The 18179-nt window shown below is 51.1% G+C and overlaps 23 non-coding genes across 23 annotated transcripts; all 23 read left to right on the top strand.

The window, feature by feature from the left end:
* The first annotated feature begins 630 nt into the window (after positions 1-630).
* Trnaa-ugc lies at positions 631-703 on the top strand. Its single transcript has one exon. It is a non-coding gene; the product is annotated as a tRNA-Ala (tRNA).
* Positions 704-1119: 416 nt separating this feature from the next.
* Trnaa-agc lies at positions 1120-1192 on the top strand. Its single transcript has one exon. It is a non-coding gene; the product is annotated as a tRNA-Ala (tRNA).
* A 1013-nt stretch (positions 1193-2205) lies between these two features.
* On the top strand, positions 2206-2278 carry Trnaa-ugc. The gene has a single exon. It is a non-coding gene; the product is annotated as a tRNA-Ala (tRNA).
* Positions 2279-2694: 416 nt separating this feature from the next.
* Trnaa-agc lies at positions 2695-2767 on the top strand. Its single transcript has one exon. It is a non-coding gene; the product is annotated as a tRNA-Ala (tRNA).
* A 1013-nt stretch (positions 2768-3780) lies between these two features.
* Positions 3781-3853, top strand: Trnaa-ugc. The gene has a single exon. It is a non-coding gene; the product is annotated as a tRNA-Ala (tRNA).
* A 416-nt stretch (positions 3854-4269) lies between these two features.
* Trnaa-agc lies at positions 4270-4342 on the top strand. The gene has a single exon. It is a non-coding gene; the product is annotated as a tRNA-Ala (tRNA).
* Positions 4343-5355: 1013 nt separating this feature from the next.
* Trnaa-ugc lies at positions 5356-5428 on the top strand. Its single transcript has one exon. It is a non-coding gene; the product is annotated as a tRNA-Ala (tRNA).
* A 416-nt stretch (positions 5429-5844) lies between these two features.
* On the top strand, positions 5845-5917 carry Trnaa-agc. The gene has a single exon. It is a non-coding gene; the product is annotated as a tRNA-Ala (tRNA).
* Positions 5918-6930: 1013 nt separating this feature from the next.
* Trnaa-ugc lies at positions 6931-7003 on the top strand. The gene has a single exon. It is a non-coding gene; the product is annotated as a tRNA-Ala (tRNA).
* A 416-nt stretch (positions 7004-7419) lies between these two features.
* Trnaa-agc lies at positions 7420-7492 on the top strand. The gene has a single exon. It is a non-coding gene; the product is annotated as a tRNA-Ala (tRNA).
* Positions 7493-8505: 1013 nt separating this feature from the next.
* On the top strand, positions 8506-8578 carry Trnaa-ugc. The gene has a single exon. It is a non-coding gene; the product is annotated as a tRNA-Ala (tRNA).
* A 416-nt stretch (positions 8579-8994) lies between these two features.
* Trnaa-agc lies at positions 8995-9067 on the top strand. Its single transcript has one exon. It is a non-coding gene; the product is annotated as a tRNA-Ala (tRNA).
* Positions 9068-10080: 1013 nt separating this feature from the next.
* On the top strand, positions 10081-10153 carry Trnaa-ugc. The gene has a single exon. It is a non-coding gene; the product is annotated as a tRNA-Ala (tRNA).
* Positions 10154-10569: 416 nt separating this feature from the next.
* Trnaa-agc lies at positions 10570-10642 on the top strand. Its single transcript has one exon. It is a non-coding gene; the product is annotated as a tRNA-Ala (tRNA).
* Positions 10643-11655: 1013 nt separating this feature from the next.
* On the top strand, positions 11656-11728 carry Trnaa-ugc. Its single transcript has one exon. It is a non-coding gene; the product is annotated as a tRNA-Ala (tRNA).
* A 416-nt stretch (positions 11729-12144) lies between these two features.
* Trnaa-agc lies at positions 12145-12217 on the top strand. Its single transcript has one exon. It is a non-coding gene; the product is annotated as a tRNA-Ala (tRNA).
* Positions 12218-13230: 1013 nt separating this feature from the next.
* On the top strand, positions 13231-13303 carry Trnaa-ugc. The gene has a single exon. It is a non-coding gene; the product is annotated as a tRNA-Ala (tRNA).
* A 416-nt stretch (positions 13304-13719) lies between these two features.
* On the top strand, positions 13720-13792 carry Trnaa-agc. The gene has a single exon. It is a non-coding gene; the product is annotated as a tRNA-Ala (tRNA).
* Positions 13793-14805: 1013 nt separating this feature from the next.
* Trnaa-ugc lies at positions 14806-14878 on the top strand. The gene has a single exon. It is a non-coding gene; the product is annotated as a tRNA-Ala (tRNA).
* A 416-nt stretch (positions 14879-15294) lies between these two features.
* On the top strand, positions 15295-15367 carry Trnaa-agc. Its single transcript has one exon. It is a non-coding gene; the product is annotated as a tRNA-Ala (tRNA).
* Positions 15368-16380: 1013 nt separating this feature from the next.
* Trnaa-ugc lies at positions 16381-16453 on the top strand. Its single transcript has one exon. It is a non-coding gene; the product is annotated as a tRNA-Ala (tRNA).
* Positions 16454-16869: 416 nt separating this feature from the next.
* Trnaa-agc lies at positions 16870-16942 on the top strand. Its single transcript has one exon. It is a non-coding gene; the product is annotated as a tRNA-Ala (tRNA).
* Positions 16943-17955: 1013 nt separating this feature from the next.
* On the top strand, positions 17956-18028 carry Trnaa-ugc. The gene has a single exon. It is a non-coding gene; the product is annotated as a tRNA-Ala (tRNA).
* Positions 18029-18179: the final 151 nt, after the last annotated feature.

Below are 18179 nucleotides of genomic sequence, written 5' to 3' on the forward strand. Positions count from 1 at the left end.
TGACATAGGCGCGAACACAGGAAGCTTGCAGCCCCTCGCTGCCTGCAGACACCGAACAGCCACACTAGGAGGGCGGCCTAAGTCGTAGGCGAAATGTGCTCATTCGCTTGTGTGCGACGTCAAGCTCTAAATAAGGCTGTCACTAGCGTGAGCGTTGCGTGAGCGTCGTGTAAAGTCGGAAAAGTCGTCTGCGTGGGTGAGTGCCATGTTTGGGGAGCGTTTCGTAGTTTGCGCAGTGCAATGGAGACGCGGAAAGTTGTTGTGGCCCAGTCTTTTGCAGTTGGACGACAAGAGTGGTACACAGTAGTAAAGTGCGAGGCAGTGAGTTGGCATGAACAGTCGAGTGCACAATGGGTCTTCAGATGTGCTTGTTACCTCAGGTGCTGTGTGATTGTCGACATGGAGTGAAAACGGAGCAACTTGTGACTGTCCCTTCAATTTAAGACGTTAAAAACGGACGGAATTTGCAGTCGTAATACCAGAGCATCGAAACTACTTGGAACTCTTGCGTATGTGAACGTGTCCGCGCCTTTGTACTCTGGTCCCTTCACCCCTGCAAACCAACCAACCATCGTGTCCGTGCACATAAGAGTAGCAAAGAACGGAGAACAGCGCAGCTTGGTTGTGCTTGGGGGCGTAGCTCAGTTGGTAGAGCGTTCGCTTTGCATGTGAAAGGTCCCGGGTTCAAGCCCCGGCGCCTCCATGTTTTGTGGTCAGTGCGTGGTAAGTGTTGGTCGCGGCGAGCCTAAAGGCACGCAAGATGTTGCAAAGCCAGCGTCACAGACTCGTATACTGACGTAAGGAGAGCAAGACGTAAATGTGAGGACCGGCTGTTGTCGAGGTGTCATCGAGTGCAAATCTGCCTTAGGTATAACGGCCTAACCTCAATGAAGTCTAGAGAGTGGACAACACGTTCGTCTACCTCAGAGCGTTGGCCGAACGCTATTTTCGACGTCGTGCGTGCCACTTTGATTTTGGCCAACTACGATTCGATACAGAATGCAGGAAACCTGAAAGACACCCTCACGGACACATTGAGAGTAGTGTTTGTCAGCGGAATAATGGGAGTGCAAGGGTCTGTGTCATTGATATGGCTGTATGTAGCGCGGTTCGTCAGCAGGGGGCGTAGCTCAGATGGTAGAGCGCTCGCTTAGCATGCGAGAGGTACTGGGATCGATACCCAGCGCCTCCAGAATTTTTAACACCCCAACATGCGCACACTGCCATGCAAGTGGAATAATTCACAGCCAGAAAATGTGTCAAGGCAGATACGAGCCAACGATTAGCAGCCACAATTGGCAAGCGTGCTGTAATGCGCACGAAGCACCCTCCTCCCACCACTACACATAATTTAGAAACAGTACAAGTGTTCCCATAAGATTCTCAAACCTATGTCGCAAAGATCAGCCTTGCGCCGAATTCACAAAAATCCCACTGCACATTCCAATTCTTGACGTGCAGTCGGCTGCTACTGGTGTTGCTAGTTGTGACTGCTGATGACAGATGCCGTAGCAATCAATTCATGGAGTGACTTGTATGTTTTGCGATACTCTGTCTCTGACAAGCAAGCAGAGGTGACATAGGCGCGAACACAGGAAGCTTGCAGCCCCTCGCTGCCTGCAGACACCGAACAGCCACACTAGGAGGGCGGCCTAAGTCGTAGGCGAAATGTGCTCATTCGCTTGTGTGCGACGTCAAGCTCTAAATAAGGCTGTCACTAGCGTGAGCGTTGCGTGAGCGTCGTGTAAAGTCGGAAAAGTCGTCTGCGTGGGTGAGTGCCATGTTTGGGGAGCGTTTCGTAGTTTGCGCAGTGCAATGGAGACGCGGAAAGTTGTTGTGGCCCAGTCTTTTGCAGTTGGACGACAAGAGTGGTACACAGTAGTAAAGTGCGAGGCAGTGAGTTGGCATGAACAGTCGAGTGCACAATGGGTCTTCAGATGTGCTTGTTACCTCAGGTGCTGTGTGATTGTCGACATGGAGTGAAAACGGAGCAACTTGTGACTGTCCCTTCAATTTAAGACGTTAAAAACGGACGGAATTTGCAGTCGTAATACCAGAGCATCGAAACTACTTGGAACTCTTGCGTATGTGAACGTGTCCGCGCCTTTGTACTCTGGTCCCTTCACCCCTGCAAACCAACCAACCATCGTGTCCGTGCACATAAGAGTAGCAAAGAACGGAGAACAGCGCAGCTTGGTTGTGCTTGGGGGCGTAGCTCAGTTGGTAGAGCGTTCGCTTTGCATGTGAAAGGTCCCGGGTTCAAGCCCCGGCGCCTCCATGTTTTGTGGTCAGTGCGTGGTAAGTGTTGGTCGCGGCGAGCCTAAAGGCACGCAAGATGTTGCAAAGCCAGCGTCACAGACTCGTATACTGACGTAAGGAGAGCAAGACGTAAATGTGAGGACCGGCTGTTGTCGAGGTGTCATCGAGTGCAAATCTGCCTTAGGTATAACGGCCTAACCTCAATGAAGTCTAGAGAGTGGACAACACGTTCGTCTACCTCAGAGCGTTGGCCGAACGCTATTTTCGACGTCGTGCGTGCCACTTTGATTTTGGCCAACTACGATTCGATACAGAATGCAGGAAACCTGAAAGACACCCTCACGGACACATTGAGAGTAGTGTTTGTCAGCGGAATAATGGGAGTGCAAGGGTCTGTGTCATTGATATGGCTGTATGTAGCGCGGTTCGTCAGCAGGGGGCGTAGCTCAGATGGTAGAGCGCTCGCTTAGCATGCGAGAGGTACTGGGATCGATACCCAGCGCCTCCAGAATTTTTAACACCCCAACATGCGCACACTGCCATGCAAGTGGAATAATTCACAGCCAGAAAATGTGTCAAGGCAGATACGAGCCAACGATTAGCAGCCACAATTGGCAAGCGTGCTGTAATGCGCACGAAGCACCCTCCTCCCACCACTACACATAATTTAGAAACAGTACAAGTGTTCCCATAAGATTCTCAAACCTATGTCGCAAAGATCAGCCTTGCGCCGAATTCACAAAAATCCCACTGCACATTCCAATTCTTGACGTGCAGTCGGCTGCTACTGGTGTTGATAGTTGTGACTGCTGATGACAGATGCCGTAGCAATCAATTCATGGAGTGACTTGTATGTTTTGCGATACTCTGTCTCTGACAAGCAAGCAGAGGTGACATAGGCGCGAACACAGGAAGCTTGCAGCCCCTCGCTGCCTGCAGACACCGAACAGCCACACTAGGAGGGCGGCCTAAGTCGTAGGCGAAATGTGCTCATTCGCTTGTGTGCGACGTCAAGCTCTAAATAAGGCTGTCACTAGCGTGAGCGTTGCGTGAGCGTCGTGTAAAGTCGGAAAAGTCGTCTGCGTGGGTGAGTGCCATGTTTGGGGAGCGTTTCGTAGTTTGCGCAGTGCAATGGAGACGCGGAAAGTTGTTGTGGCCCAGTCTTTTGCAGTTGGACGACAAGAGTGGTACACAGTAGTAAAGTGCGAGGCAGTGAGTTGGCATGAACAGTCGAGTGCACAATGGGTCTTCAGATGTGCTTGTTACCTCAGGTGCTGTGTGATTGTCGACATGGAGTGAAAACGGAGCAACTTGTGACTGTCCCTTCAATTTAAGACGTTAAAAACGGACGGAATTTGCAGTCGTAATACCAGAGCATCGAAACTACTTGGAACTCTTGCGTATGTGAACGTGTCCGCGCCTTTGTACTCTGGTCCCTTCACCCCTGCAAACCAACCAACCATCGTGTCCGTGCACATAAGAGTAGCAAAGAACGGAGAACAGCGCAGCTTGGTTGTGCTTGGGGGCGTAGCTCAGTTGGTAGAGCGTTCGCTTTGCATGTGAAAGGTCCCGGGTTCAAGCCCCGGCGCCTCCATGTTTTGTGGTCAGTGCGTGGTAAGTGTTGGTCGCGGCGAGCCTAAAGGCACGCAAGATGTTGCAAAGCCAGCGTCACAGACTCGTATACTGACGTAAGGAGAGCAAGACGTAAATGTGAGGACCGGCTGTTGTCGAGGTGTCATCGAGTGCAAATCTGCCTTAGGTATAACGGCCTAACCTCAATGAAGTCTAGAGAGTGGACAACACGTTCGTCTACCTCAGAGCGTTGGCCGAACGCTATTTTCGACGTCGTGCGTGCCACTTTGATTTTGGCCAACTACGATTCGATACAGAATGCAGGAAACCTGAAAGACACCCTCACGGACACATTGAGAGTAGTGTTTGTCAGCGGAATAATGGGAGTGCAAGGGTCTGTGTCATTGATATGGCTGTATGTAGCGCGGTTCGTCAGCAGGGGGCGTAGCTCAGATGGTAGAGCGCTCGCTTAGCATGCGAGAGGTACTGGGATCGATACCCAGCGCCTCCAGAATTTTTAACACCCCAACATGCGCACACTGCCATGCAAGTGGAATAATTCACAGCCAGAAAATGTGTCAAGGCAGATACGAGCCAACGATTAGCAGCCACAATTGGCAAGCGTGCTGTAATGCGCACGAAGCACCCTCCTCCCACCACTACACATAATTTAGAAACAGTACAAGTGTTCCCATAAGATTCTCAAACCTATGTCGCAAAGATCAGCCTTGCGCCGAATTCACAAAAATCCCACTGCACATTCCAATTCTTGACGTGCAGTCGGCTGCTACTGGTGTTGCTAGTTGTGACTGCTGATGACAGATGCCGTAGCAATCAATTCATGGAGTGACTTGTATGTTTTGCGATACTCTGTCTCTGACAAGCAAGCAGAGGTGACATAGGCGCGAACACAGGAAGCTTGCAGCCCCTCGCTGCCTGCAGACACCGAACAGCCACACTAGGAGGGCGGCCTAAGTCGTAGGCGAAATGTGCTCATTCGCTTGTGTGCGACGTCAAGCTCTAAATAAGGCTGTCACTAGCGTGAGCGTTGCGTGAGCGTCGTGTAAAGTCGGAAAAGTCGTCTGCGTGGGTGAGTGCCATGTTTGGGGAGCGTTTCGTAGTTTGCGCAGTGCAATGGAGACGCGGAAAGTTGTTGTGGCCCAGTCTTTTGCAGTTGGACGACAAGAGTGGTACACAGTAGTAAAGTGCGAGGCAGTGAGTTGGCATGAACAGTCGAGTGCACAATGGGTCTTCAGATGTGCTTGTTACCTCAGGTGCTGTGTGATTGTCGACATGGAGTGAAAACGGAGCAACTTGTGACTGTCCCTTCAATTTAAGACGTTAAAAACGGACGGAATTTGCAGTCGTAATACCAGAGCATCGAAACTACTTGGAACTCTTGCGTATGTGAACGTGTCCGCGCCTTTGTACTCTGGTCCCTTCACCCCTGCAAACCAACCAACCATCGTGTCCGTGCACATAAGAGTAGCAAAGAACGGAGAACAGCGCAGCTTGGTTGTGCTTGGGGGCGTAGCTCAGTTGGTAGAGCGTTCGCTTTGCATGTGAAAGGTCCCGGGTTCAAGCCCCGGCGCCTCCATGTTTTGTGGTCAGTGCGTGGTAAGTGTTGGTCGCGGCGAGCCTAAAGGCACGCAAGATGTTGCAAAGCCAGCGTCACAGACTCGTATACTGACGTAAGGAGAGCAAGACGTAAATGTGAGGACCGGCTGTTGTCGAGGTGTCATCGAGTGCAAATCTGCCTTAGGTATAACGGCCTAACCTCAATGAAGTCTAGAGAGTGGACAACACGTTCGTCTACCTCAGAGCGTTGGCCGAACGCTATTTTCGACGTCGTGCGTGCCACTTTGATTTTGGCCAACTACGATTCGATACAGAATGCAGGAAACCTGAAAGACACCCTCACGGACACATTGAGAGTAGTGTTTGTCAGCGGAATAATGGGAGTGCAAGGGTCTGTGTCATTGATATGGCTGTATGTAGCGCGGTTCGCCAGCAGGGGGCGTAGCTCAGATGGTAGAGCGCTCGCTTAGCATGCGAGAGGTACTGGGATCGATACCCAGCGCCTCCAGAATTTTTAACACCCCAACATGCGCACACTGCCATGCAAGTGGAATAATTCACAGCCAGAAAATGTGTCAAGGCAGATACGAGCCAACGATTAGCAGCCACAATTGGCAAGCGTGCTGTAATGCGCACGAAGCACCCTCCTCCCACCACTACACATAATTTAGAAACAGTACAAGTGTTCCCATAAGATTCTCAAACCTATGTCGCAAAGATCAGCCTTGCGCCGAATTCACAAAAATCCCACTGCACATTCCAATTCTTGACGTGCAGTCGGCTGCTACTGGTGTTGCTAGTTGTGACTGCTGATGACAGATGCCGTAGCAATCAATTCATGGAGTGACTTGTATGTTTTGCGATACTCTGTCTCTGACAAGCAAGCAGAGGTGACATAGGCGCGAACACAGGAAGCTTGCAGCCCCTCGCTGCCTGCAGACACCGAACAGCCACACTAGGAGGGCGGCCTAAGTCGTAGGCGAAATGTGCTCATTCGCTTGTGTGCGACGTCAAGCTCTAAATAAGGCTGTCACTAGCGTGAGCGTTGCGTGAGCGTCGTGTAAAGTCGGAAAAGTCGTCTGCGTGGGTGAGTGCCATGTTTGGGGAGCGTTTCGTAGTTTGCGCAGTGCAATGGAGACGCGGAAAGTTGTTGTGGCCCAGTCTTTTGCAGTTGGACGACAAGAGTGGTACACAGTAGTAAAGTGCGAGGCAGTGAGTTGGCATGAACAGTCGAGTGCACAATGGGTCTTCAGATGTGCTTGTTACCTCAGGTGCTGTGTGATTGTCGACATGGAGTGAAAACGGAGCAACTTGTGACTGTCCCTTCAATTTAAGACGTTAAAAACGGACGGAATTTGCAGTCGTAATACCAGAGCATCGAAACTACTTGGAACTCTTGCGTATGTGAACGTGTCCGCGCCTTTGTACTCTGGTCCCTTCACCCCTGCAAACCAACCAACCATCGTGTCCGTGCACATAAGAGTAGCAAAGAACGGAGAACAGCGCAGCTTGGTTGTGCTTGGGGGCGTAGCTAAGTTGGTAGAGCGTTCGCTTTGCATGTGAAAGGTCCCGGGTTCAAGCCCCGGCGCCTCCATGTTTTGTGGTCAGTGCGTGGTAAGTGTTGGTCGCGGCGAGCCTAAAGGCACGCAAGATGTTGCAAAGCCAGCGTCACAGACTCGTATACTGACGTAAGGAGAGCAAGACGTAAATGTGAGGACCGGCTGTTGTCGAGGTGTCATCGAGTGCAAATCTGCCTTAGGTATAACGGCCTAACCTCAATGAAGTCTAGAGAGTGGACAACACGTTCGTCTACCTCAGAGCGTTGGCCGAACGCTATTTTCGACGTCGTGCGTGCCACTTTGATTTTGGCCAACTACGATTCGATACAGAATGCAGGAAACCTGAAAGACACCCTCACGGACACATTGAGAGTAGTGTTTGTCAGCGGAATAATGGGAGTGCAAGGGTCTGTGTCATTGATATGGCTGTATGTAGCGCGGTTCGTCAGCAGGGGGCGTAGCTCAGATGGTAGAGCGCTCGCTTAGCATGCGAGAGGTACTGGGATCGATACCCAGCGCCTCCAGAATTTTTAACACCCCAACATGCGCACACTGCCATGCAAGTGGAATAATTCACAGCCAGAAAATGTGTCAAGGCAGATACGAGCCAACGATTAGCAGCCACAATTGGCAAGCGTGCTGTAATGCGCACGAAGCACCCTCCTCCCACCACTACACATAATTTAGAAACAGTACAAGTGTTCCCATAAGATTCTCAAACCTATGTCGCAAAGATCAGCCTTGCGCCGAATTCACAAAAATCCCACTGCACATTCCAATTCTTGACGTGCAGTCGGCTGCTACTGGTGTTGCTAGTTGTGACTGCTGATGACAGATGCCGTAGCAATCAATTCATGGAGTGACTTGTATGTTTTGCGATACTCTGTCTCTGACAAGCAAGCAGAGGTGACATAGGCGCGAACACAGGAAGCTTGCAGCCCCTCGCTGCCTGCAGACACCGAACAGCCACACTAGGAGGGCGGCCTAAGTCGTAGGCGAAATGTGCTCATTCGCTTGTGTGCGACGTCAAGCTCTAAATAAGGCTGTCACTAGCGTGAGCGTTGCGTGAGCGTCGTGTAAAGTCGGAAAAGTCGTCTGCGTGGGTGAGTGCCATGTTTGGGGAGCGTTTCGTAGTTTGCGCAGTGCAATGGAGACGCGGAAAGTTGTTGTGGCCCAGTCTTTTGCAGTTGGACGACAAGAGTGGTACACAGTAGTAAAGTGCGAGGCAGTGAGTTGGCATGAACAGTCGAGTGCACAATGGGTCTTCAGATGTGCTTGTTACCTCAGGTGCTGTGTGATTGTCGACATGGAGTGAAAACGGAGCAACTTGTGACTGTCCCTTCAATTTAAGACGTTAAAAACGGACGGAATTTGCAGTCGTAATACCAGAGCATCGAAACTACTTGGAACTCTTGCGTATGTGAACGTGTCCGCGCCTTTGTACTCTGGTCCCTTCACCCCTGCAAACCAACCAACCATCGTGTCCGTGCACATAAGAGTAGCAAAGAACGGAGAACAGCGCAGCTTGGTTGTGCTTGGGGGCGTAGCTAAGTTGGTAGAGCGTTCGCTTTGCATGTGAAAGGTCCCGGGTTCAAGCCCCGGCGCCTCCATGTTTTGTGGTCAGTGCGTGGTAAGTGTTGGTCGCGGCGAGCCTAAAGGCACGCAAGATGTTGCAAAGCCAGCGTCACAGACTCGTATACTGACGTAAGGAGAGCAAGACGTAAATGTGAGGACCGGCTGTTGTCGAGGTGTCATCGAGTGCAAATCTGCCTTAGGTATAACGGCCTAACCTCAATGAAGTCTAGAGAGTGGACAACACGTTCGTCTACCTCAGAGCGTTGGCCGAACGCTATTTTCGACGTCGTGCGTGCCACTTTGATTTTGGCCAACTACGATTCGATACAGAATGCAGGAAACCTGAAAGACACCCTCACGGACACATTGAGAGTAGTGTTTGTCAGCGGAATAATGGGAGTGCAAGGGTCTGTGTCATTGATATGGCTGTATGTAGCGCGGTTCGTCAGCAGGGGGCGTAGCTCAGATGGTAGAGCGCTCGCTTAGCATGCGAGAGGTACTGGGATCGATACCCAGCGCCTCCAGAATTTTTAACACCCCAACATGCGCACACTGCCATGCAAGTGGAATAATTCACAGCCAGAAAATGTGTCAAGGCAGATACGAGCCAACGATTAGCAGCCACAATTGGCAAGCGTGCTGTAATGCGCACGAAGCACCCTCCTCCCACCACTACACATAATTTAGAAACAGTACAAGTGTTCCCATAAGATTCTCAAACCTATGTCGCAAAGATCAGCCTTGCGCCGAATTCACAAAAATCCCACTGCACATTCCAATTCTTGACGTGCAGTCGGCTGCTACTGGTGTTGCTAGTTGTGACTGCTGATGACAGATGCCGTAGCAATCAATTCATGGAGTGACTTGTATGTTTTGCGATACTCTGTCTCTGACAAGCAAGCAGAGGTGACATAGGCGCGAACACAGGAAGCTTGCAGCCCCTCGCTGCCTGCAGACACCGAACAGCCACACTAGGAGGGCGGCCTAAGTCGTAGGCGAAATGTGCTCATTCGCTTGTGTGCGACGTCAAGCTCTAAATAAGGCTGTCACTAGCGTGAGCGTTGCGTGAGCGTCGTGTAAAGTCGGAAAAGTCGTCTGCGTGGGTGAGTGCCATGTTTGGGGAGCGTTTCGTAGTTTGCGCAGTGCAATGGAGACGCGGAAAGTTGTTGTGGCCCAGTCTTTTGCAGTTGGACGACAAGAGTGGTACACAGTAGTAAAGTGCGAGGCAGTGAGTTGGCATGAACAGTCGAGTGCACAATGGGTCTTCAGATGTGCTTGTTACCTCAGGTGCTGTGTGATTGTCGACATGGAGTGAAAACGGAGCAACTTGTGACTGTCCCTTCAATTTAAGACGTTAAAAACGGACGGAATTTGCAGTCGTAATACCAGAGCATCGAAACTACTTGGAACTCTTGCGTATGTGAACGTGTCCGCGCCTTTGTACTCTGGTCCCTTCACCCCTGCAAACCAACCAACCATCGTGTCCGTGCACATAAGAGTAGCAAAGAACGGAGAACAGCGCAGCTTGGTTGTGCTTGGGGGCGTAGCTCAGTTGGTAGAGCGTTCGCTTTGCATGTGAAAGGTCCCGGGTTCAAGCCCCGGCGCCTCCATGTTTTGTGGTCAGTGCGTGGTAAGTGTTGGTCGCGGCGAGCCTAAAGGCACGCAAGATGTTGCAAAGCCAGCGTCACAGACTCGTATACTGACGTAAGGAGAGCAAGACGTAAATGTGAGGACCGGCTGTTGTCGAGGTGTCATCGAGTGCAAATCTGCCTTAGGTATAACGGCCTAACCTCAATGAAGTCTAGAGAGTGGACAACACGTTCGTCTACCTCAGAGCGTTGGCCGAACGCTATTTTCGACGTCGTGCGTGCCACTTTGATTTTGGCCAACTACGATTCGATACAGAATGCAGGAAACCTGAAAGACACCCTCACGGACACATTGAGAGTAGTGTTTGTCAGCGGAATAATGGGAGTGCAAGGGTCTGTGTCATTGATATGGCTGTATGTAGCGCGGTTCGTCAGCAGGGGGCGTAGCTCAGATGGTAGAGCGCTCGCTTAGCATGCGAGAGGTACTGGGATCGATACCCAGCGCCTCCAGAATTTTTAACACCCCAACATGCGCACACTGCCATGCAAGTGGAATAATTCACAGCCAGAAAATGTGTCAAGGCAGATACGAGCCAACGATTAGCAGCCACAATTGGCAAGCGTGCTGTAATGCGCACGAAGCACCCTCCTCCCACCACTACACATAATTTAGAAACAGTACAAGTGTTCCCATAAGATTCTCAAACCTATGTCGCAAAGATCAGCCTTGCGCCGAATTCACAAAAATCCCACTGCACATTCCAATTCTTGACGTGCAGTCGGCTGCTACTGGTGTTGCTAGTTGTGACTGCTGATGACAGATGCCGTAGCAATCAATTCATGGAGTGACTTGTATGTTTTGCGATACTCTGTCTCTGACAAGCAAGCAGAGGTGACATAGGCGCGAACACAGGAAGCTTGCAGCCCCTCGCTGCCTGCAGACACCGAACAGCCACACTAGGAGGGCGGCCTAAGTCGTAGGCGAAATGTGCTCATTCGCTTGTGTGCGACGTCAAGCTCTAAATAAGGCTGTCACTAGCGTGAGCGTTGCGTGAGCGTCGTGTAAAGTCGGAAAAGTCGTCTGCGTGGGTGAGTGCCATGTTTGGGGAGCGTTTCGTAGTTTGCGCAGTGCAATGGAGACGCGGAAAGTTGTTGTGGCCCAGTCTTTTGCAGTTGGACGACAAGAGTGGTACACAGTAGTAAAGTGCGAGGCAGTGAGTTGGCATGAACAGTCGAGTGCACAATGGGTCTTCAGATGTGCTTGTTACCTCAGGTGCTGTGTGATTGTCGACATGGAGTGAAAACGGAGCAACTTGTGACTGTCCCTTCAATTTAAGACGTTAAAAACGGACGGAATTTGCAGTCGTAATACCAGAGCATCGAAACTACTTGGAACTCTTGCGTATGTGAACGTGTCCGCGCCTTTGTACTCTGGTCCCTTCACCCCTGCAAACCAACCAACCATCGTGTCCGTGCACATAAGAGTAGCAAAGAACGGAGAACAGCGCAGCTTGGTTGTGCTTGGGGGCGTAGCTCAGTTGGTAGAGCGTTCGCTTTGCATGTGAAAGGTCCCGGGTTCAAGCCCCGGCGCCTCCATGTTTTGTGGTCAGTGCGTGGTAAGTGTTGGTCGCGGCGAGCCTAAAGGCACGCAAGATGTTGCAAAGCCAGCGTCACAGACTCGTATACTGACGTAAGGAGAGCAAGACGTAAATGTGAGGACCGGCTGTTGTCGAGGTGTCATCGAGTGCAAATCTGCCTTAGGTATAACGGCCTAACCTCAATGAAGTCTAGAGAGTGGACAACACGTTCGTCTACCTCAGAGCGTTGGCCGAACGCTATTTTCGACGTCGTGCGTGCCACTTTGATTTTGGCCAACTACGATTCGATACAGAATGCAGGAAACCTGAAAGACACCCTCACGGACACATTGAGAGTAGTGTTTGTCAGCGGAATAATGGGAGTGCAAGGGTCTGTGTCATTGATATGGCTGTATGTAGCGCGGTTCGTCAGCAGGGGGCGTAGCTCAGATGGTAGAGCGCTCGCTTAGCATGCGAGAGGTACTGGGATCGATACCCAGCGCCTCCAGAATTTTTAACACCCCAACATGCGCACACTGCCATGCAAGTGGAATAATTCACAGCCAGAAAATGTGTCAAGGCAGATACGAGCCAACGATTAGCAGCCACAATTGGCAAGCGTGCTGTAATGCGCACGAAGCACCCTCCTCCCACCACTACACATAATTTAGAAACAGTACAAGTGTTCCCATAAGATTCTCAAACCTATGTCGCAAAGATCAGCCTTGCGCCGAATTCACAAAAATCCCACTGCACATTCCAATTCTTGACGTGCAGTCGGCTGCTACTGGTGTTGCTAGTTGTGACTGCTGATGACAGATGCCGTAGCAATCAATTCATGGAGTGACTTGTATGTTTTGCGATACTCTGTCTCTGACAAGCAAGCAGAGGTGACATAGGCGCGAACACAGGAAGCTTGCAGCCCCTCGCTGCCTGCAGACACCGAACAGCCACACTAGGAGGGCGGCCTAAGTCGTAGGCGAAATGTGCTCATTCGCTTGTGTGCGACGTCAAGCTCTAAATAAGGCTGTCACTAGCGTGAGCGTTGCGTGAGCGTCGTGTAAAGTCGGAAAAGTCGTCTGCGTGGGTGAGTGCCATGTTTGGGGAGCGTTTCGTAGTTTGCGCAGTGCAATGGAGACGCGGAAAGTTGTTGTGGCCCAGTCTTTTGCAGTTGGACGACAAGAGTGGTACACAGTAGTAAAGTGCGAGGCAGTGAGTTGGCATGAACAGTCGAGTGCACAATGGGTCTTCAGATGTGCTTGTTACCTCAGGTGCTGTGTGATTGTCGACATGGAGTGAAAACGGAGCAACTTGTGACTGTCCCTTCAATTTAAGACGTTAAAAACGGACGGAATTTGCAGTCGTAATACCAGAGCATCGAAACTACTTGGAACTCTTGCGTATGTGAACGTGTCCGCGCCTTTGTACTCTGGTCCCTTCACCCCTGCAAACCAACCAACCATCGTGTCCGTGCACATAAGAGTAGCAAAGAACGGAGAACAGCGCAGCTTGGTTGTGTTTGGGGGCGTAGCTAAGTTGGTAGAGCGTTCGCTTTGCATGTGAAAGGTCCCGGGTTCAAGCCCCGGCGCCTCCATGTTTTGTGGTCAGTGCGTGGTAAGTGTTGGTCGCGGCGAGCCTAAAGGCACGCAAGATGTTGCAAAGCCAGCGTCACAGACTCGTATACTGACGTAAGGAGAGCAAGACGTAAATGTGAGGACCGGCTGTTGTCGAGGTGTCATCGAGTGCAAATCTGCCTTAGGTATAACGGCCTAACCTCAATGAAGTCTAGAGAGTGGACAACACGTTCGTCTACCTCAGAGCGTTGGCCGAACGCTATTTTCGACGTCGTGCGTGCCACTTTGATTTTGGCCAACTACGATTCGATACAGAATGCAGGAAACCTGAAAGACACCCTCACGGACACATTGAGAGTAGTGTTTGTCAGCGGAATAATGGGAGTGCAAGGGTCTGTGTCATTGATATGGCTGTATGTAGCGCGGTTCGTCAGCAGGGGGCGTAGCTCAGATGGTAGAGCGCTCGCTTAGCATGCGAGAGGTACTGGGATCGATACCCAGCGCCTCCAGAATTTTTAACACCCCAACATGCGCACACTGCCATGCAAGTGGAATAATTCACAGCCAGAAAATGTGTCAAGGCAGATACGAGCCAACGATTAGCAGCCACAATTGGCAAGCGTGCTGTAATGCGCACGAAGCACCCTCCTCCCACCACTACACATAATTTAGAAACAGTACAAGTGTTCCCATAAGATTCTCAAACCTATGTCGCAAAGATCAGCCTTGCGCCGAATTCACAAAAATCCCACTGCACATTCCAATTCTTGACGTGCAGTCGGCTGCTACTGGTGTTGCTAGTTGTGACTGCTGATGACAGATGCCGTAGCAATCAATTCATGGAGTGACTTGTATGTTTTGCGATACTCTGTCTCTGACAAGCAAGCAGAGGTGACATAGGCGCGAACACAGGAAGCTTGCAGCCCCTCGCTGCCTGCAGACACCGAACAGCCACACTAGGAGGGCGGCCTAAGTCGTAGGCGAAATGTGCTCATTCGCTTGTGTGCGACGTCAAGCTCTAAATAAGGCTGTCACTAGCGTGAGCGTTGCGTGAGCGTCGTGTAAAGTCGGAAAAGTCGTCTGCGTGGGTGAGTGCCATGTTTGGGGAGCGTTTCGTAGTTTGCGCAGTGCAATGGAGACGCGGAAAGTTGTTGTGGCCCAGTCTTTTGCAGTTGGACGACAAGAGTGGTACACAGTAGTAAAGTGCGAGGCAGTGAGTTGGCATGAACAGTCGAGTGCACAATGGGTCTTCAGATGTGCTTGTTACCTCAGGTGCTGTGTGATTGTCGACATGGAGTGAAAACGGAGCAACTTGTGACTGTCCCTTCAATTTAAGACGTTAAAAACGGACGGAATTTGCAGTCGTAATACCAGAGCATCGAAACTACTTGGAACTCTTGCGTATGTGAACGTGTCCGCGCCTTTGTACTCTGGTCCCTTCACCCCTGCAAACCAACCAACCATCGTGTCCGTGCACATAAGAGTAGCAAAGAACGGAGAACAGCGCAGCTTGGTTGTGCTTGGGGGCGTAGCTAAGTTGGTAGAGCGTTCGCTTTGCATGTGAAAGGTCCCGGGTTCAAGCCCCGGCGCCTCCATGTTTTGTGGTCAGTGCGTGGTAAGTGTTGGTCGCGGCGAGCCTAAAGGCACGCAAGATGTTGCAAAGCCAGCGTCACAGACTCGTATACTGACGTAAGGAGAGCAAGACGTAAATGTGAGGACCGGCTGTTGTCGAGGTGTCATCGAGTGCAAATCTGCCTTAGGTATAACGGCCTAACCTCAATGAAGTCTAGAGAGTGGACAACACGTTCGTCTACCTCAGAGCGTTGGCCGAACGCTATTTTCGACGTCGTGCGTGCCACTTTGATTTTGGCCAACTACGATTCGATACAGAATGCAGGAAACCTGAAAGACACCCTCACGGACACATTGAGAGTAGTGTTTGTCAGCGGAATAATGGGAGTGCAAGGGTCTGTGTCATTGATATGGCTGTATGTAGCGCGGTTCGTCAGCAGGGGGCGTAGCTCAGATGGTAGAGCGCTCGCTTAGCATGCGAGAGGTACTGGGATCGATACCCAGCGCCTCCAGAATTTTTAACACCCCAACATGCGCACACTGCCATGCAAGTGGAATAATTCACAGCCAGAAAATGTGTCAAGGCAGATACGAGCCAACGATTAGCAGCCACAATTGGCAAGCGTGCTGTAATGCGCACGAAGCACCCTCCTCCCACCACTACACATAATTTAGAAACAGTACAAGTGTTCCCATAAGATTCTCAAACCTATGTCGCAAAGATCAGCCTTGCGCCGAATTCACAAAAATCCCACTGCACATTCCAATTCTTGACGTGCAGTCGGCTGCTACTGGTGTTGCTAGTTGTGACTGCTGATGACAGATGCCGTAGCAATCAATTCATGGAGTGACTTGTATGTTTTGCGATACTCTGTCTCTGACAAGCAAGCAGAGGTGACATAGGCGCGAACACAGGAAGCTTGCAGCCCCTCGCTGCCTGCAGACACCGAACAGCCACACTAGGAGGGCGGCCTAAGTCGTAGGCGAAATGTGCTCATTCGCTTGTGTGCGACGTCAAGCTCTAAATAAGGCTGTCACTAGCGTGAGCGTTGCGTGAGCGTCGTGTAAAGTCGGAAAAGTCGTCTGCGTGGGTGAGTGCCATGTTTGGGGAGCGTTTCGTAGTTTGCGCAGTGCAATGGAGACGCGGAAAGTTGTTGTGGCCCAGTCTTTTGCAGTTGGACGACAAGAGTGGTACACAGTAGTAAAGTGCGAGGCAGTGAGTTGGCATGAACAGTCGAGTGCACAATGGGTCTTCAGATGTGCTTGTTACCTCAGGTGCTGTGTGATTGTCGACATGGAGTGAAAACGGAGCAACTTGTGACTGTCCCTTCAATTTAAGACGTTAAAAACGGACGGAATTTGCAGTCGTAATACCAGAGCATCGAAACTACTTGGAACTCTTGCGTATGTGAACGTGTCCGCGCCTTTGTACTCTGGTCCCTTCACCCCTGCAAACCAACCAACCATCGTGTCCGTGCACATAAGAGTAGCAAAGAACGGAGAACAGCGCAGCTTGGTTGTGTTTGGGGGCGTAGCTAAGTTGGTAGAGCGTTCGCTTTGCATGTGAAAGGTCCCGGGTTCAAGCCCCGGCGCCTCCATGTTTTGTGGTCAGTGCGTGGTAAGTGTTGGTCGCGGCGAGCCTAAAGGCACGCAAGATGTTGCAAAGCCAGCGTCACAGACTCGTATACTGACGTAAGGAGAGCAAGACGTAAATGTGAGGACCGGCTGTTGTCGAGGTGTCATCGAGTGCAAATCTGCCTTAGGTATAACGGCCTAACCTCAATGAAGTCTAGAGAGTGGACAACACGTTCGTCTACCTCAGAGCGTTGGCCGAACGCTATTTTCGACGTCGTGCGTGCCACTTTGATTTTGGCCAACTACGATTCGATACAGAATGCAGGAAACCTGAAAGACACCCTCACGGACACATTGAGAGTAGTGTTTGTCAGCGGAATAATGGGAGTGCAAGGGTCTGTGTCATTGATATGGCTGTATGTAGCGCGGTTCGTCAGCAGGGGGCGTAGCTCAGATGGTAGAGCGCTCGCTTAGCATGCGAGAGGTACTGGGATCGATACCCAGCGCCTCCAGAATTTTTAACACCCCAACATGCGCACACTGCCATGCAAGTGGAATAATTCACAGCCAGAAAATGTGTCAAGGCAGATACGAGCCAACGATTAGCAGCCACAATTGGCAAGCGTGCTGTAATGCGCACGAAGCACCCTCCTCCCACCACTACACATAATTTAGAAACAGTACAAGTGTTCCCATAAGATTCTCAAACCTATGTCGCAAAGATCAGCCTTGCGCCGAATTCACAAAAATCCCACTGCACATTCCAATTCTTGACGTGCAGTCGGCTGCTACTGGTGTTGCTAGTTGTGACTGCTGATGACAGATGCCGTAGCAATCAATTCATGGAGTGACTTGTATGTTTTGCGATACTCTGTCTCTGACAAGCAAGCAGAGGTGACATAGGCGCGAACACAGGAAGCTTGCAGCCCCTCGCTGCCTGCAGACACCGAACAGCCACACTAGGAGGGCGGCCTAAGTCGTAGGCGAAATGTGCTCATTCGCTTGTGTGCGACGTCAAGCTCTAAATAAGGCTGTCACTAGCGTGAGCGTTGCGTGAGCGTCGTGTAAAGTCGGAAAAGTCGTCTGCGTGGGTGAGTGCCATGTTTGGGGAGCGTTTCGTAGTTTGCGCAGTGCAATGGAGACGCGGAAAGTTGTTGTGGCCCAGTCTTTTGCAGTTGGACGACAAGAGTGGTACACAGTAGTAAAGTGCGAGGCAGTGAGTTGGCATGAACAGTCGAGTGCACAATGGGTCTTCAGATGTGCTTGTTACCTCAGGTGCTGTGTGATTGTCGACATGGAGTGAAAACGGAGCAACTTGTGACTGTCCCTTCAATTTAAGACGTTAAAAACGGACGGAATTTGCAGTCGTAATACCAGAGCATCGAAACTACTTGGAACTCTTGCGTATGTGAACGTGTCCGCGCCTTTGTACTCTGGTCCCTTCACCCCTGCAAACCAACCAACCATCGTGTCCGTGCACATAAGAGTAGCAAAGAACGGAGAACAGCGCAGCTTGGTTGTGCTTGGGGGCGTAGCTAAGTTGGTAGAGCGTTCGCTTTGCATGTGAAAGGTCCCGGGTTCAAGCCCCGGCGCCTCCATGTTTTGTGGTCAGTGCGTGGTAAGTGTTGGTCGCGGCGAGCCTAAAGGCACGCAAGATGTTGCAAAGCCAGCGTCACAGACTCGTATACTGACGTAAGGAGAGCAAGACGTAAATGTGAGGACCGGCTGTTGTCGAGGTGTCATCGAGTG

This window comes from Schistocerca piceifrons, unplaced genomic scaffold, assembly GCF_021461385.2.
Source record: "Schistocerca piceifrons isolate TAMUIC-IGC-003096 unplaced genomic scaffold, iqSchPice1.1 HiC_scaffold_1270, whole genome shotgun sequence".
Classification (NCBI taxonomy): domain Eukaryota; kingdom Metazoa; phylum Arthropoda; class Insecta; order Orthoptera; family Acrididae; genus Schistocerca; species Schistocerca piceifrons.